The sequence below is a fragment of the Aythya ferina genome (genome assembly GCF_964211825.1).
Source record: "Aythya ferina genome assembly, chromosome: 1".
In the NCBI taxonomy this organism is placed as follows: Eukaryota; Metazoa; Chordata; class Aves; order Anseriformes; family Anatidae; genus Aythya; species Aythya ferina.
The window spans coordinates 4,336,883-4,355,298 of record NC_140296.1 but is presented as its reverse complement, the minus strand read 5'-3'; the positions used below and the strand labels follow the sequence as shown (position 1 = coordinate 4,355,298).

Below are 18,416 nucleotides of genomic sequence, written 5' to 3'. Positions count from 1 at the left end.
CTGCAGATGGTTCTATGGGCCCAAATCAGTGAATAAAGAGTAGTGGGTGTAGGCAGGACCAAATGCCTGGTAGTATAAAATCTTACACCAACTTTGCTGCTAAAGACAAAGAATAGCAGAATGACAACTTTGGAGCAATTATTCTCAGTTTTGATTTAGCTTGAATTTTCCTGCTTCAAGCCTGAGCATGTGCCTAAAATTAGGCTCATTCATTTTCTCCAATTTTATCTGTTGGGCTAATAAAAGACAAAACTTCTCCCTACACGTTGTCTCTTGCAAAGCATATTTTCACTTTACTACAGTGTTTGCTGTTTTTATCAAAAATAGCTAGAAAAAATCTGAAGGCAACATGACTGTGAACTATTCATGTGTAGAGCTTTCAGAGCTTGTGCTGGGCACCATTAGCACAGGATGAAGATTAATTTGTTGAAGTCTAAAGTAAGGAAACTTTAGAAGTGGAAGATCTTCAGCTCCTGGTGTTGTAAGTTGCCAGCATGAGGCAGGCTGAAATCCTCTTTTATGGCAATGAATGCTTTGCATTATCAAAACCCTTTGGAAGCATCTCAGCTGAAACAGCTAAACCCTGAGGCCCTATAAACAACCAAACACTTTTGCAAATTTTAACTTTCCTCTGGATCCATCCTCATGACAGCCTTTTGCTTTCTGCTGTGTTCTATACCACAGATGCATCTTCTCCCCTTTTCTATTTGCCTTCAGGGAAAAGACTGGCTTTTATCTAAGTTTGTATGGTAGGCACCAATAATGCTGTTTAGAGTCTCTAGACATTACTGGAATGTACATAAATAAAATCAGGAGGACTAGGAACTATGGATTTACAAAATAAAACCATTTCAGGAATGAAGCAAGTTGTGGAAAGAGGACAGATATCTCATCCAGCTGGAGATTTTTTAAATCATTTGTTATAGCACAAATGAGAGCACTCCCAAAGCCTTCTTCAGAGCACTGTTTATTTTCATAGTGAGACATTTCCCTGTTGTTTCTATTTTTCTGCATTTTTTTTCCTGTAGAATTTGTCCAAAGTTATAGAAATTGAAGTTGAAAAACTGACATAAAAAAAAATAATAATAATAATAATTGCAATGCATTCTTCCTAATCTGTGGGTGTCCTCATGTTTACTCCAGGCAGCCAGTGGCATCATCAGTTTATTAGCAGTGAAGCAGGAGCATCTGTACCTTCTTCCACTTCAAACAGTCTTGCTTAAGGGAGACTTTCCCATTAATGCAAGTACATCTACATCACCATCTTACCTGAGATATATCTTGATGGATGTTAGAGAAGTCTCAGCCGTCAGCCAGCTGTGATATGAGCACTATGAGCACCAGGTTCATCAGTTTTTGCACTCATTCTTCTGCATTCCTGTGTTCATCTCTTACTCCTTGATTTATAATTCATCAGTTCCTCAGTGAAAGGGTTCTCCTTCTGGTCTTGCAGAAGTACTGGGTGGGATGCAGATGCCTAAACATGGGCATCTCCCGCCTTTGGAGATGCCCAGCAATACCTGAACTTTCCACCTTGGAAAGCTATGGCATAGGATCTTTGAGGAGGTCCTCCATCCTCTGCAGTGGCAGAGAGAAACCTAGCAGGATAACACTAAGATGACTAAAATCCACCTGGATGGTCTTAGCTGGGGTGCTGAAGATCATTAGCAATATGAATAATACTTAATAATCATGGGAAATTTGCTAAGGATGCATTAATGATAAACATTTATCACATTTCTGCACATTTTTTTGGCTATACCTGCATTTGCTTCCTTTGTCACAAAAAGCTGTACTCTCTGAAGCAGCGTTCGTTGTTTATGGTAGTGATTATCATTCAATAGGCAATTCCAGACGTTGAGACTTGGCCAGGGGGCATGAGCCGTCAAAGGAAGCATCCTTTTCTTCTTTGTTTGAGTAAATGGCTATGATTTTTTGACCAAATGGTTTGCTCTGTGTGGGGTCTGACATGAGAACGGAACCCTGTTTGATTCTCTGCAAGGGGACTTGAGTGACCTGAGTGAAAATCCCAGAGGCAAATATGGGCCTCTGAGCACTGGGGTGAATTGCAGGTGGGGTCTGTGTTTTGTATGGGGGCACAGTCATCTCCCCAGCAATTGACACTTGGACAAAGGACCACCAGTATCAAAGCCCTCAGGCTCACAAGTGGAGGGTTTATGGAGATTTAAAAAAAAAAAAAAAAAAAAAAACACTAATTTTTTGTTGTTGTTGTTAGATGTGTGGGCTTTCAAAAAGACACTTGAGAATGAACAGGGAAGGCAAAGGCACTGCAGATGAATGCAAAGTGGAGTCTTCTATACAAAGTGGCTGCATAGCAGAAGATACAGTTTTCAGCTTTCCTAGCTCAGAGGCTGCTGGGTGAATTGATTCAATTTGCAGTGGAAAATGATGCAATTGTTTTACTAGTTCCACAAAGATAAATGTCTGTATTTCATCAGAGCAAACACATAAATGAGCAGCAGCTCCATAATCTATCCTTCTTGATGGCACTGGAACTGAGCGCATTTGGCTCTGAAGTTATCGGCTTAGCTAAACTGGCAAGTTTCTCATTTGAACAGAAACAATTTTAACAAGGAGAGTTTAATAAACCAATGGAAAGATTCGCATTCTTTTCTTTACTCCCCTTTCATACTAAATCAAATACATATTTTGACTCCATTTTGCTTTCTGAAGCATGTTGCATTTCTTTAGGCTAGGGACGAGCATCCATAATGCTTCCTTGGAGCCAAACACATCTGCAAGAATTGGCTTTATGATGGTCTTTTGTCATAACACAGTTCCAGATGTTGCCATTCCCCTGGTTCACAGTGTGGTGTGCACTCTCCGTGTAAGATGTGGTTTTGGTGGCTCTTTTATCTTAACACTTCTCGTTAACCGTAGGCCAGTGGGCTGACAGCCTCTATCCAAAGAGTTTTAGGAAGCCGAGGTTCGCTTTCAAAAGCACAGTGTTTAACCATGTAATATACAGGGGGGGGTGGACATTGCTTTAATATTTTTCATGCACCGATGCTCAGCAAGGATTAGTTCTCATATAAGAACAATCTTATCTTTGCACGATGAGAAAGGTTTTATCCAGATGAGTTTGCATGGCCCAAGGTAGGACTGTGCCAAACAAACATCTGAAAGGAGATCAGAGCTTGCAGGAGAAATTCTGAGAAAGCTCTTCCCTCCAGAAATGGGTGTCTTGAAGTGGGCAGCTCATCAAAGCCAAATCACAGGTCTGCAGAGCAACAAAGGAAAGAAAGGGGCAGGACTGGTCTTCCCTTAAGAAAAGAGAACCAGGCAATGCTGTTGGAGGTCTGCAGCCCTTATTGCTACCCAGAAAAGGCTGCCCACTCTGACATACATGTACTCAGCATGTCTATTGCGTAACTTGTATGCTTGTTGAGTGATGACAGATTTTATCAAACGAAGTTTGCGTGAGAAATGGAGGCTGTATTTTACTTCTCTCATTGCTGCCACTTTTATTAAAGTCTTCAGACAATCACAGTGTCTCTGGCTGCGTGGGCAGCTGTCTTACTTCTCTGACATACCATGTTTTTGCAGGAGAGTGGTATTAAAATAAAAGCAAACCTCTCCCCTAGGTGTGTGCATATAGCAATTAGGGGACCATAAATAGCTTCAGTGCACTTTGAGGCAGAGGTCATCAGACTATGCTGCATGAGGTACTGGTATTTTGTGAAATGATTGGTAACTACTTCACATGGTTGTGAAAGTGTGAAGGTGGCTTATTTGCAACTGCTGTAGTGTATTAAAAGACAGGGTGTAATTCACTGCAGTAGAATTTCTCCGTCAAACAATATAATTTTGAATAGGAATAATTTTTATTGCAATAATTGTCGAGGAATCACACGAGAGACTACCCATAAAGCTTCCTTATGCAGACATGTAAGGGCATCCTCTGATTCTCAGACATCGTTTGTGGACAACGCCATCGGTCTGCACAAACACAAGTTCACATAACACAGAAATCCACACACATGCCAGACATCTGCTTTGTCACTAGCCTTAGCAGAAAAGCCAAGGACTTTCTGATAAATGGCTCTTCTCTGGAGCTATATTTTGAAGTGTTTGCCTCCCTTTGGCTTCAGAATCAATCCCACATCAGTGCCTTAATAGAAACACACTGACCATAATGTTCAAAGTCACTGACTTCTGGTGTGAAACTCAGAGCAAAATTTTCAAAGGAGTTAAAGAGCAGTGGGAATTTGAGGCCTGTACGTGTTGTACCAGCCAATATTTTCAGGCTTATTGTACATCAAGTTTGTTTAAAAACCTGTTCCCAAGCGGCTTGTTGTTTTAAGATGAATTTTATAAATATTAATAATAATAATAAAATGAAGATAATAACTGATCTAGTAAATCATGTAAGCATCTCTGGCAACATCTTTACTGCTGGGAATTTAAATGCAGGGATAAAACGATGTGGGGAAAGCTCAAGCTAGCAGCACCCCCATGCTCATCTGTCCTGTAGATAAGCAGGCATCCTTCCCCACATCTTTCACATTCCTGTCTTTCTCTTCATTTCTCATTCACTTGGGATGAAGGTAGGGCTGTCATTTCCTATCCCTTTAGATGCCTCCTCACCCAGCATGGCCTGCAGACAGTGCAGCAGGATGGATGCCAGTGCTAAAAACACCCTGGGAGAAAAGAGCAAGTAAAATCAAGAAAGTAGAGAGGATGGTGTGAAGGGCAAAGCTCAATACAGCGGTTAAGGTTAATTATTGGGGTCATCACGGGAGATCTCTGAGCCCTGAGAGTTACTTGTTAAATGAATACAGAATATTTGTTTCTTTTTTAAGACGGCACTGAAGCCTTTTCACTCCAGAGATCTGAACGTAGCATGCCTTGACCTTAACTAACAGCATCTGCTTCTGTTTTGACTGTATTGATGAATAAGACAACAGCAGCATGGTGGTGTGTAGAGCCCCAGGGAATATTTATAAGGCACATTAGTATGGCAACACAAACTAAAACAGCTATTGACAAGCATGAAGTTCAGAAGCTGTGATTTTGCCCCTAGCCATGACTGCTCCCCCTGCCTTGAAAACCCTTGTCAAGACGGATCTTTGCGACACAGGGAGGCAAGAACAAGGTGCCTTTTCCATAAAATGAACCCAGTGGTATGGAGAAGGACAGAAAAGGACTTTGGCAACCTTAATGTTAATTCATTGGGAATGTACGCAATGGGAAATGATGTTTCATGTACAGCTCCCTTCTCATGGGAGAGCGTAGGAAAGAAGTCTGGATTTTTGGCTGTCTGTCACATGTGGGAAATTTCTGCTGAATATAATAGGGCGTTACTTGTTTTCTGTGCTTCTGCTTTTGTAGTTTTTAATAAATGTTTGTCTGGAATATACAAGAGTCATAACTCGTGTGGAATTTTATAGGATGCTTTAAAAAGTCTCGTGGTATGGATTTCTTTATTGAAATAGTAGTTAGTGTGATTTCTATGGAAACCTAATTATACTTCTGTAGACTTTCAGTAAGGGACTATTAGACTTTTATTTAACTAAAAGAAAAACAATTTAATTGGTCCTCTTTAGGAATCTTCTGTCAGATTTACTACAGACACACACCCTACTTAAAAATGTTCTAGGGCACAAAACTCGAGGAAAAAGATTGAAGTAAGTTTTATTTCTGGGTTTGAATATCACCATTCTCTTTCTGAAGAGGGAACAACACTTAATTTTCCATTCCTCAGTTTCCCTCTCTGTAAAACGAAGGTAACACTTAACCTCAGCACAAGGATGTATTCTCAGTGATGTTCAATTACTTCTGCCATGCTCCAGATGAAATTTTATTTTCTTGAAGGAGAAACCTGTGAGCAACTCCACATCATATAGCAACAAATCTTTGTTTGTGTCTTACAAATTCTACAAGTTAACAAGTGAGTACACATGCCTAAAAGAGTCCCTCTGCACTGCAAAATGTAGAGTGTCAATAGTTCTGGCAAGCACGACTGACTTTTAATTGTTTAAGATAATCCCCCAATGGCTCTTTGTACATTTTCTACAGTTTTTTTTTTTTAAAGAACGAGCATCCTGTAATATAAAGAACAAGCTTGAGAGTAAGGCACTTGTATTCTACCTTCACAACAAGTTTCTTGTGTGACCCTGGGTAAATCATTTAATCTTTTCATTTTCTTCCTATATAAAATATTTTGCTGTAGTCTTTTAGGAACACTGATGCAATTTACACATTACAAAAAAAAAAAAAAAAAAAAATCTTGACTCCATAGCAAAAGGAACCAGGACTGTCCTTCACTTTATACTTGAAGTTTATACTTAGAATGAACAGACTTTGACTTTTTAGATTTATTATTTTAGTGATCTCACACCCTCATTTTCACCATTCCTCTTTCTTTGCTTAATCTCTTCTCCAATCCAGAAGTTAGCCGAAGTTTTTTTATTTTTTTATTTTTTTTTATTTTTTTTTAATATTTTCCGGTCTGTCATGTACAGTAAGTGAACCTTGATTCTAGGCTGCTCTTCCTGGTAGTTACCATAAGACAGAGAATAAAATGTAATAATAAATAAATATTAGGATTTAAAGAAGTGTGAGAGGATGTCTTTTAAATTTTCATATTAGAATGTATTTGCTAACAGCCTGAGGAGAAAAACAGATTATAAAATTAAATTAAACTTACCAAAATATGACTTATCATAGAAAACCTATTGCACTAGATACAGTATGTGGTACAACAAAAAGTATGAATTTCTTACTATACTTGCGTATCTCATGTATGAGCTGTACCTGCTTAATAGTATAAGATATTTTTTTTAAGAATTTCTCCATCTACTCCAGAAAAGCATTGTTTCATACAGTGGCAATGAGGAGGACATCTTTGTCAGGGAGGGTAATGATAGCACAAGGAGTAATGGTTTTAAACTAAAATGTGGAGATTTAGTTTAGATATTAGGAAGAAATTGTTTACTCAGAGGATGGTGTGAAGCACTGGAAGAGGTTGCCCAGAGAATCTGTGGATATTATCCCTGGCAGTGCCCAAGGCCAGACTGGATGGGGCTGGGAGCAGCCTGGGATGGCGGAAGAGGGCCTTAACCATGGAAGGGGATGGAATTAGGGGGCTTTAATGTCTCGTCAAACCCAAACCATTCAGTGATTCTATGACTCTCTGACATGCACACCCACTCTGCACAATTGTTTCATGGACGTTCTAGAAGATAGCAAGCAGACTGGTGTCTCCATTCCTCTAAATTTACTCCTCTTTGGCAGGAATGAGGTTTTACTCCCTATTCGAAAACTGTGTGTTGCCTAAATTCATGTCGTTTTTGAGTCAAATTCCCATTGGCTTCAGTAGGAACTGATCAAGTCACAAGTGAGGAAGGATTAACAAAGGATTTGTCAGAGATTAGTAATAGATCAGTCCATGTTGGTTAGTGGTTTTGAAAGGTTTAAGTTAGCAAGAATGAAGAAGGATGGTGGAAAGTGACATTGATAATATGGGCAGCATGCTGTCAGAGCACATCAGTAGTAGCAAATAGTGTAATCTCATTTGCTACATTAACTAATATAGTGAAAGTTGCTGAAAACAAAACAAAACAAAACAAAAAACAGCAATAACAACAACAAAAATGTGTTATGAATGGATTCCACCCAAATTACAGCAATATTTAGGTATACCAACCCACACAGGAGCACATCTCTGAGGCATGGAAACACATGCAAACACTTTGTTCCCAGAATAATCCTCAGCCTGAGATAGGTTAAGAGATGAGTAGGATCAGATGCATAAAGACTGTCCCAAGTCTAACGAACACTGAGTGTGAACAGAAACTCTGCCTCACAGACTTCACCAAGCTAAAGGCTTATTTTGTTGCACAGTGACTCCTAGTTAAGAAAGCCAGAAGAGCACACCATTGACATCTACATTGTCATGAGGACTGCATCACTTCCCTAAGATGCTTCTTTTCTGAACTACAACATTATGTATTTTTGTGATGGGGAATCTCTCATTTATGGCCTTTTCTGGTTAGTCCACTGGAGCTTTTAGCAAATTCTTTTTTTTTCTCACTATTCCATGAGTTTAAATAATTTCAGTCTGAATTTATCTAGTTTCTGCTTCCAGCTGTTAAATTTTGCTGGCTATTCTTTTGATAATTTCTCTGCTGGCAGACTTTTCACTCCATAGCGTGGATATTTCTTTATGATACAAGTTAACCCTGTAATAAGGATCAGACCTTAAAAGTTGGCATGGAAACAGGAACTGCTTATCAAGAACTTTTCCACTGTTCGGCTCTTGCCTTTGATAGCAGAAGGAATTTTTTGATTTAATTGAATCTGAGAAATATGATAAGGAATAAGCTCTTCTTTAGCCTGTTGAGTACATTTTTTCAGCAATCAGATTGCCACAGCTACTCCTTCCTGAAAGAGTCAACAGTTTTGTAGGTCCAGATTCTCCCAAACTAACTTGTAATTGAGTTTACACAGCTGGTGCTCATTTTGCCTAAGTCTTCCAGAATATCTATTTAATAAACATGTATAAAAATAAATAAATACGTAATGATGGTTGCAAGTTTAGGTCCAAGTGTCCACAAGTTAGGTCAAGAACACAATGCTCAAAATATTGTTGTGTTAGATTTGGAGGAGGCAGTTTCTTTGGCAGTGGTCAAAACTTGAATCTTATTTTTCCTTCCTTGCTCAAGTATTTTCAGAGGAATTATTTTTAATTAAAGTTTACTAAAACACCTTGGGAACTTTTGATACAAATATGCAAAACACAGTCTGACCTCTCCCTCCTTTCCTGGTTCTGTAGATGGTGAAAGCTTGTGGGCTCTGCCCTAATGGAAATAAATATAATGATTTAGTGCATTTGGACACCTAGAAGAAGTTGTCTTTCCTAGAGGTGATTTACATTTGCATTTGTTTTTCTCCTCAGAGCAATGGAACATGTTCTACAGACTTCATATGAACCCCTAAGAAATTGTTTGGTTTGGCTATTGCGATTCTTAATCCTTCCCACATTGGGAGTCTATGAATTCCTTACTAGAGGGTATGTGCTCAGATTTTTTGTATTCTATCAGGATAATGCAAGCTGACAAGTACATGGGGAGATGATAAATCTAGACTTGAGGTCTTTTTCATGGTAGGTGAAGAATGAGCTAGAACTGCTTTTGTGGAAGGATTAAATCTCAGTGGTAATTTTTTCAAACATCACGCAGAGTTTTAGTCATGTGGTTGCCATGAAAAACAGTATAAAAGAGTCATGTGCCTAATAACTCCTACAGAGCAGTTCTTCAGAAATGTACCCCTGGTGCAGTGCTGTAGAGATATGGGATTATATTAACTGAAAAGGGTTGGGGTCTGCATTTCCTATAATTGTGCCAAATTTTATGGCTTAAGGGAAATTCAGAGCATACAGAATATGTAAGTTAGGTCTTAGGATAAAATCCTAACAAAAGTGTATTATCAAAGTTTAATTCTGCATGGTAAAACCACCACAATACTCAGAGTCAGCTTCTTGTGGGCTTGATCCTTGTAAGAAAGTTGCCATGAGGCTTCAGTATCTCCCTTTTTGATCACAGAAGCCTCTTCCCTGGAATATTGTATATCTTTGTTTTCTGCCCTCTCGAAAAATGCTGCTGCATAAATTTCTCTTTACTATTGTTTGACAGTAAAACATCTCTCTCCCATTCTCCTTCATCCATCCTTTATCTCTTTGCACAGCTCCCTTTTACACCACCTGATGTTCAAACCCCATGTGGTATTCAGTGCCTCTACCCACCTCCCCCAAATACCTTAAGTATCTGTCCCTCCCCAACCTCTCCCTGAAGACCCATTTCTATCACTGTGCCCTTAAGAAACTGATTGAGATCAACCACAGAGAACGCAAATAGGACCTGCTGATATTTTTGAAGTTGAAATGACTGACGTGCAGAGATGTAGCTTAGATAAACCCCTGCTTTTATGATTGTGACCTTCTCTACAAAGCTCCCTTGTATTATCTGCTTAAAAAAGGTGTGCTTCTATTTTTCCTATGCAAAAAGCACAGCTACATCTGTCCTAAAGTTTGTCTCTGAAATTGAGCTGCAGGATTCTTTACATTACTCTATCCTTGGAGAAAAATCTGTTTTCACCCTACCAGAATGTGTTCTTGTGAACATCTGAAATATTTCATCTTTCAGCCAAATGAACAACTTTGTTTATGCGTGTGTGCATGTTGTATTGGCCTCAAAAGCCATTGATTTTTCCTGTTACACTTTGTTTCTGTGTACCATGTGCTTAAGACCCCACTGTAGTTGCAGAGCCACAGTTAAAGGCTCTACTGGCTATTGTCCGTTCACTTCCCAGGTGGAGCTCCCGTTGATCTTGATGGGAGTTTGGTGTGGGATTCAAGCACAGGAGGCACAGGAGGAGAGATAAGAAGGCTCCTGATAAGAATTCACACATCTGATAAGAGTTCTGCAGTGTAGACGGGAGAGCGGTATTTTCACCTTAATTATCAGTCACCTTCTTTTGTGGTTCGATGAAGGATGCTCCGTTTTAACAGAACATCAACCCATGCACCTAGGAACCGCCTGAAGTCCCACATAAAGTGGCACTGATACCATCTTTAAAATATGCATCTCCTTTCCTTTTGCATTTTAAATAAAGCACTGTGCATCCTGAGCAGCACTCAACAAGCAAGGGAGCATTGAAAAACCCAATGATCAAACACAGTCTTCAGTGATAATCTCCAGCAAACTAGTTCAGTGCTGAGCAACAAACCAAGGAGAGGCTTTGGAAAGGATTTACTTTTTTAGTACGTGCCTTAAAAATAAATTCCAATATTTCAGTTTGCATGACAGGAATGTGGAGGTTTTTTGGAAAGGCAATGGTGATAACAATAGGCTTATTAATACTAAAAACCGAGCTATATAATTATAATAAAACCGTTGAGTCTCATTTCTTTTATATAGATGGCAGTATGCAAATAGGGAGCCATCCGCCTTGATAACTGCAGAAGCTATGAAATCCTTATTTGAAGAATTTCAATCTGGTTTTCCAATAGCATTCAGTACTCAAAGTTAGAAAAGGAGCTACCTCCTCCTTCTTTTTTCTTTCTCAATATAACAATGCATTTAAAACTGCTCCAAAATTGCAAAGCTATTTCACAGTTTCATAGAGAGGAAATGGCTTGAGGGAACCATTTGATTTTTTATGCCTGGAACATCAAAATAAAATACCAAATGGGGAAATGAATTCCGTTGTATAGAGGGTGGGAGCGGCACAGAAAGGGCTTTGTGGTGGAGGGCAAATTGAATGGGGAGCCTGAGAGGGGTTTGCAGACTCTAGACAGGGACCTCAAATGTTGGCTTAGGTACTTGAAGGCTGCCCAAGCATGGCAGGAGGCCTTACCAAGGCTCTCTGCCCTCTGTTTATCTAGGGACATACACTCTGCAGTCCTCATCACAAGAGGAAAGCAGGGTATATGGGTTATTAGAGATAGCTCCATGAAATTCATGAGATTTAGGTGGTCCCATTGTCTCTGCTATAGGTAAATGATGGGGATGGGGGGGTGGGGGGGTGGCCTTGGTAAGCCCGTTCACTTCAAGTCTTTGTTACCCCTTTGTGTTTCTCATGAGCTCTGGTTACAGCAACAAACCATCCCAGAGCACTAAACTTTGCTGAGAACTTCAAGAGGTTCATTGCTCTGAATAAAATGGTAGTGAGCAGCCTTTACTCTTGGTGGTTTTCTTGAAAGTAACAATATGTTTAGATGTCTCAAGAATAGGGACATTCTCAGGAAAGGCAACATTAAATCCAAATGGAAGTTAATTTCAGGAATAATGAAAAGTTTGATGAAGCATTCATTGATGACCTGATAATTATGCATTACTCAGTGGGAAGGCTCAGAGCGTGGCTGTGTCTTTGACCTCTCCCAGTGCACACAGACCAGCTTCATCCTGTAACTGCAAACTAGCCTGTTCTTATGTTATCTTGCTTAGCCAGAGGCTTCAGATAAATTTGAATGCTAGTCTTCTGCAGGGTACAGGACATCTGGTTTAACACTCTGATTTTGAGTCTCAGTCTGCAGAGCGACCTTGGGCAAAGTACTTCGTCTCACTACCCTTGCTTGCTTTTCTCTGCAGACTGCAGAACTCTTCTGCCACTGAGCACAGGCAACTGCAGTCAATGTCAAAACCTGATGCTGAGTACCAGGTTTGCCATGTAAATGCCCTCTCCTTGGCCAGCTGGAGAGAGTGGCTTGAAAACTCATAGGAGTCCTCTAGCAATCCTCACCTTTTGACAGCTAAAGACATCCTGGTCAAGGCAGAGAAGTGTTCCCCCTGAGGTGTAGTACCTCTTATCTGCAGATTGTTTTGCTACCTTTCCAAATACCTTGAAATGCCTCTCCGTGGGTTTATAATTTATCCTAAGGGATAAGACCGATCTTCTTTATCACAAACTCATGGTGCTTCGGGAATGGAGGATTAAATAGCAGAGCTAAAATTTGAATGGCTACTAAAGTGAAAGGGAATTGGGTACGTACATCCTCTTAAGTAGCTCTGAAAAACTGTGACTGCATTTCTTTTTATTTATTTATTTATTTTTCCACACAATTCATCAGGTAGGAAAACAAAATACACTTGTATATGGTACAAATTTAGAAATGTCCATGGGGCTTATTTTTCCTTTGAAGATATGTGTGGCCTACATAACGAGAAGTTTGCCAGTGTAGCTGTATCTACAAGCCTGCTTTATGAAGACATATGTTTATAGTGGCAGGTGGTTTTGACCATTCAGTTTAGCACTAGCTCCCTGAACACTGTTTAAGCTAGTGACAAAAATGATTTGAGTTGTTGTAATGACATCATTGCAGCAGGTCTTGGTGGTATAGACATATAACATAAAATCATACCCTATTCATATATCTATAAATACATATTTCTGTCTATGTATATTTCTGTACATAGACAACAGCTGCATATACAGCATTGTATATAAAGCTCTTTCATAAATATATCATTTTGTATGTGTCAATATATGTTTATATGAATCCATGCCAACATATGGCAGAGAAGGACATACCAAGTGTTCATGCCTTCCCTTGCCTTCAGAAACCCTGCTCAGTATCCTTGTTTTTTAAAAAAAAACTCCAGTTAGAAGTGAGTTGGAAAGTGGCTTTTTCACTCGTGCATCCAGAAATTTCTTCAGACATGCCTGAATTCAAGCTAGCAGATCTTCAAAAGCACTGGGCAGTAGCAGTACATCCCAGAACAAAATGGTTGTCACAGTTTGGTACACCTAAAAGTAAAAGACTTTCTCATACCACATACCTCTAGAAGACAAAGGACAGATGAAAACATAGAAATTATATTTTTTTACATGCATCAACTGACATCCTACCTAAAGAAATAAAATATTTTTTTCAAAATAAACAAAAATATCCTCTTTAGAAAAATAAATGAATAAATAAATACAATACAATATAATGTTTTTAAGAATTACTTTACATAGGTGCAATATGTACCTTAAGCTTCTTGTGATTTTGGGGGAATAAAACTGAATAGGAAAATAAATAAATGGATGAATTAATGAAATAAGAGATAGAAGTCCAAGTCCATCAGGCTTTTTAATTTCTTCTCCAGAGAGCACCAGATCTCACAAGGCTACCCAAATTAGGCTTGATAACTCCTTCTTACTAAGAAACCTCTCTTCACAAATCCTGACTTGGGTTGCCAGTTGCAATGGCTGAAAAGACTAAGATAGGTATATACAGTAACTTGTACAAGCAACAACAATATGACTCTGCTCTCGATTCTGTGGGTGAAGGTGTATTTTCCTAATTTTGGATTGCAGCAGTGAGGAGTAACTGGTAGATTGAACCTGGATTGCAAAAGCTTGAATAGCTGTTGCAGAGATGCTACTGATGGCTGCATTTTGTGTCAAGGAATTAAAAAAAAAAAAAAAAAAAAAAAAAAAAAAAAAAAAAAAAGAGAGTTGAGAGAGAGAGAAGAGAAGGGATGGAAAGAGAAGAAGATAAAAGGAGACAGGGAATTTTCAAGAGGGAAGAGATCAAGAGAGAAAGTGGTTGATTTTCAGTACTGCAGTGTCGGAGTTGATTGGGAGAAAAGGAATTGCCAAGATATAGCTCATACATATTTTTGCTCCAGAAAGCAGTGGAGAAATTGAAATATAAAGACTTGCACTGCAGCATGTATCCTGGCTCCACATTACTGGTGGGAGTCTGACCTTGAAATCTGCTACCACGCAGTAAAGGGGATCAATATTGATTCCTGCATTCAAGGTGAAAGGAATGTTTTTTAGTTTAGTATCAGTGATTTCAAATAGCTGCAGTTATTCATAAGCATTTAGGGGTACCTAGTGCTCTGGTTTCCCAGGAAGATGGATGTGAGAGAGTAAAATAAAGGAGAACTTCAACTCTACACTGTCTGTCCACAGATCATAACCCCCAAATGACACTTTTACATTTTTTCCCCCTTCACATGCAAGCAATTCACATGTGGTCCTTCTAAACTGCATTCAGATGCTCAAGTTAATCTGTGACCTAAAAGTGAGCTATTTTACAGGCATATTTTCACTGGCTTGTAGAAGTCATGACTAATATTTATAATTTCATGGTCTAGTTCAGAGCTGAAACTATCTGGAGACATTTTTCCTTTTCCAACAGCTTTCTTTCAGAACTGGTAACAATGTACATGGAGAAAGATGAGGTACTAAAGGAACCCTTTGCCTTGGTCTTTACTGCCAGTCAGGCTTCCCAAATCTCTCGTTTCCCTGAACTTAAAGATGAGGGCTGGGGGAGTGATGTCCCTCCCACTGTAGGCAAAGAGCATGTTCAAGGCCACCTGATGAAGCTGGTACAAGGTACCTATAGGGCCCAATGTCATGCATCAAGGCCTGGTCCTGAGGGAGATGGCTAATGGAGTTATCAAGCCTCTTTCCATCACATCTGAAAAGTCCTGGCAGTCAGGTGAAGTCCCTGGTGACTGGAAGAATGGAAACATCACTCCCATTTTAAAACAGGGCAGAAAGGAGGGCCCTGGGAAATACAGATCAGTGAGCCTCACTTCTGTGCCTGGCAAGATCATGGAACAGATCCTCCTGGAAACAATGTTGAGGCACATGCAGGACAAGGAGGTGATCCCAGACAGCCAGCATGGCTTCACCAAGGGCAAATCATGCCTGACCAAACTGGTGGCCTTCTCTGATGGAGTGACTGCACCAGTTGACAGGGGAAGACTGACCAGTGTTGTCTATCTGGATTTTTGTAAGGCTTGTGACATGGTCCCACATGATGTCCTGGTTTCCAAATTGGAGAGAGATGGATTTGAAGGGTGGGTTATTTGGTGAATAATTCTTCACTCAGAGTGGTGAGGCACTGGAAAAGGTTGCCCAGAGAAGCTCTGGATGCCCCATCCCTGGAGGTGTTCAAGACCAAGTTGGATGAGGCCTTGGACAACCTGATCTAGTGGATGGCATCCCTGCCCATGGCAGGGGATTGGAATTAAATGATCTTTAAGGTCCTTTCCAACCGAAGCCATTCTATGATTAGTAACAGTAAATTAGAATAATAAAACTTACTGCTTTGAGATTCATTGCATGTTCAACATACTAAATGAGTTGCCAGGAAAAAAAAAAAAATAGCATTAGTATACCCTTTAGTTTACAGAAACCAAAGAAAAATTAGAAAAGAAATGGGTATGTGCTTCTAGTGGATTTTAGCATTTTTAAAGTCAATTTTAGCTGTGCTTCCCATCCCTTTTCTCTGCCCCTTCCCTCTCTGCTCCCCTAAAGAAAACACTTGCAGTTGCCTTAGGAAGATAAGATGTATCTAATTTACTAAATAAACCAGAGCCAAATTACCTGCTAGATCTGGCTGGGGCTACTCTGTTGAAAACTATCATGATTTTTAAGACTATATCGAAAATATACACAGTAAGACAGACGAGGATTACAGTGCAAAGTAAGAATCACATGTGGGAGACACCCTTCACCACAGCAGGAAAAGAGTCAAAAGCCAAGTGTTTATCAATTCTTGCATTTCTTAAATTGAGCAATGTTACTGGCTCGTGTTCTTGCACAAGTAATGTCTTCTTTCAGGCTAGCAGGGAGCCGTACAGGAATACCCAGCTGTAATTTGCTTTTTCAGCCTGCTCTGGCTGTACATCTTCCCTGCTTAAATCTCTGCATCCATGGAGGAACAGCATGTAGTCTACGCTGGTTTAGCAGCACTGCTTTACAGGCTGTCTCATCACACGGAGGTGAACATCAAATTCCACAAGTACAATGTAATTGGAATACACACGTGAATGTGTCACTGCTTGCTCTAAGCAGGTACATGTGGTTCGGTTCATTGTATGTGTTAACCAGGCTGACTTCTGCAGCTCGTCCTGCCACTCTGCAATGTCAAATTTAGAGAAGCAGCAGTGCAAGCAGCCCAGGAAACATCTGTATCAATGCTCCTGCCACACTCTAGAAATCCCTTCTTAAAGTAGGTGACTGTAGGTCTTACTTGGCTGCCTGCAGAGCCCACGGAGGAGGAGGGAAAGGTTTGTCTGGATTCACTGCAGCACTTCCCAGGCTGGGCTCCAGACTACAGCCACAGGTTTTTCTGCCCCCTTTGGCTGTTCACCTGTCTCTGACCAAACCACCCAAGTCCTTAGCATATGGATTTCCTTTCACTGCTCCTAAGGTTCAGATCAGGCAAGCCTTGATCCATCTAGCCTTGTATCTCTCTCTGAGAGTAACCTCTTGTCAGCACTTAGTGAGGTGTTTAAGAACAGGGCACAAATGTCGTGGTATTTCCCACAGTACTCTTCCAGCCCTTTGCCCAGTTGGATTATAAATTCTTCAGGGAAGAAACAATATCTTACAATGTTTTCCACAACAGCATCCTGGTAATTTTTAAGGCCAGGTAGTTCTGGTGTCTGTTTTGGTTTAACCCTGCAGCAGCTAAGCACCCTGCAGCCCTTCATTCAATCTCCCCTCCCAACCCACTGGGATAGGGGAGAGAATCAAAAGGAAAAAAAAACATTTAAAAAAAAACAAAAAAGGTAAAACTCTTGTGTTGAGTTAAAGACAACACAAAAGAACAGGAGAGGAAGGAAAATAATGATAATAATTATGATAAAGTAATACATAAAACAAAATGGTGCACAATACAATTGTTCACCACCAGCTGACTGATGCCCAGCCAGACCCCAAGCAGTGGTAACCCCCAACCCTGGCCAACTCCCCCCTGTTTTATTGTTCAGCATGACACCACATGGCATGGGACATCCCTTTGGCCAGTCTGGGTCAGCTCCTGGCTGTGTCCCCTCCCAGCCCCTTTTGCACCCCCAGGTACCTTGCTGGTGGGGCAGCACCAGGAGCTGAAAGTCCTTGGCTCTGTGTGAGCACTGCTCTGCAAGAGCTAAATATCAGTGTGTTATCAGCATTATTGTTACTCTAAATCCAAAACACAGCATCATAGGAGCTGCTACAAAGAAAATTAACTCTATCTCAGCCAAAACCAGGGCAGTATCACATAAAAAAATGACAATTAACAGCTTGCAACTGGTGGCTGGAATTGGGATCGTAGCTACGTGGTCGCAGCCAGTGCTTTCAGGCAGGATGAGACAGTCATTTCCATGATATGGACTTTTCCGTCCCTATCACAGGGATTAACACACACACTGCTAGCAAGGACCCACTGAGGGTCTAAAAGTGTTACAGATGATAAGTGTATAGCAGGAAAGTCAATTATCAGCTAGTAGATCCTGGTGTTACCTTCCAAGGCACAGAATTATAGCCTGCCACTTGCCTTTTGCAGGTCATCTTTCACGGTGTTGCAGACCCACATTAAAATGACTTGTGACTAACGACAGAGTAGGGCTTAGTGCCTCTTTATCACTCTGTAGTGAAAGGAAGGTCTTCGCTTTAATATTGCAGAGAAAGCTTTGCAATTGAGACTTCAGACCTGCTACAAGAGATTTGCATGGTTAAAAAGAATTGCTTGGTTTATGTTTTGACACAATTCAGCTCACTGTTTGCATTATTCAAGGGCCTGACAAAATCTATGTTTTATTTTTATTTTTTCATTTTACACGCACTACTGTAGTAAATGTTTGCTTTGGTCCGTTACCTGCTTGGACTAACCCTTGCAGTATAAATTCTCTACTAAATCATTCAGAAAAAAAAAAAAAAAACAACAAACAAACAGGGGTTTCCATGATGTATATTAAAAAGTAGGTCAGTGGTGCAGCTTCTGCAAGATATGCATTTAAGAAAAGGAAAAGAAAAAAAAAATAGGATTACATAAAAAAAAAAAAAGGAGAGACTAAGAAATACACAGTTGGGGAAAGCTCTCTTGGAAGGAGGTGGCATGTCTGTGAACTTTATAGCTGTGTGTATACTGGTTAAAAAAAAAAAAAAAAAAAAAAGCTCTC

The 18,416-nt window shown here is 40.0% G+C and overlaps 1 protein-coding gene across 8 annotated transcripts in view; it reads left to right on the top strand.

Moving 5' to 3' along the window:
* The window catches only part of TENM4 (teneurin transmembrane protein 4), a 1,677,033-nt gene that overhangs the window by 1,246,922 nt on the left and 411,695 nt on the right, over positions 1 to 18,416 (top strand). Inside the window, exon 1 of one of the 8 annotated variants that reach the window (XM_084535216.1) lies at positions 8,921 to 9,034. The exons of the other annotated variants lie outside the window; for them this stretch is intronic. The gene's annotated coding sequence lies outside the window, so the exon portion shown is untranslated. Of the gene's footprint in view, positions 1 to 8,920; positions 9,035 to 18,416 lie in introns of those variants that run through there. 8 annotated transcript variants of the gene reach the window in all.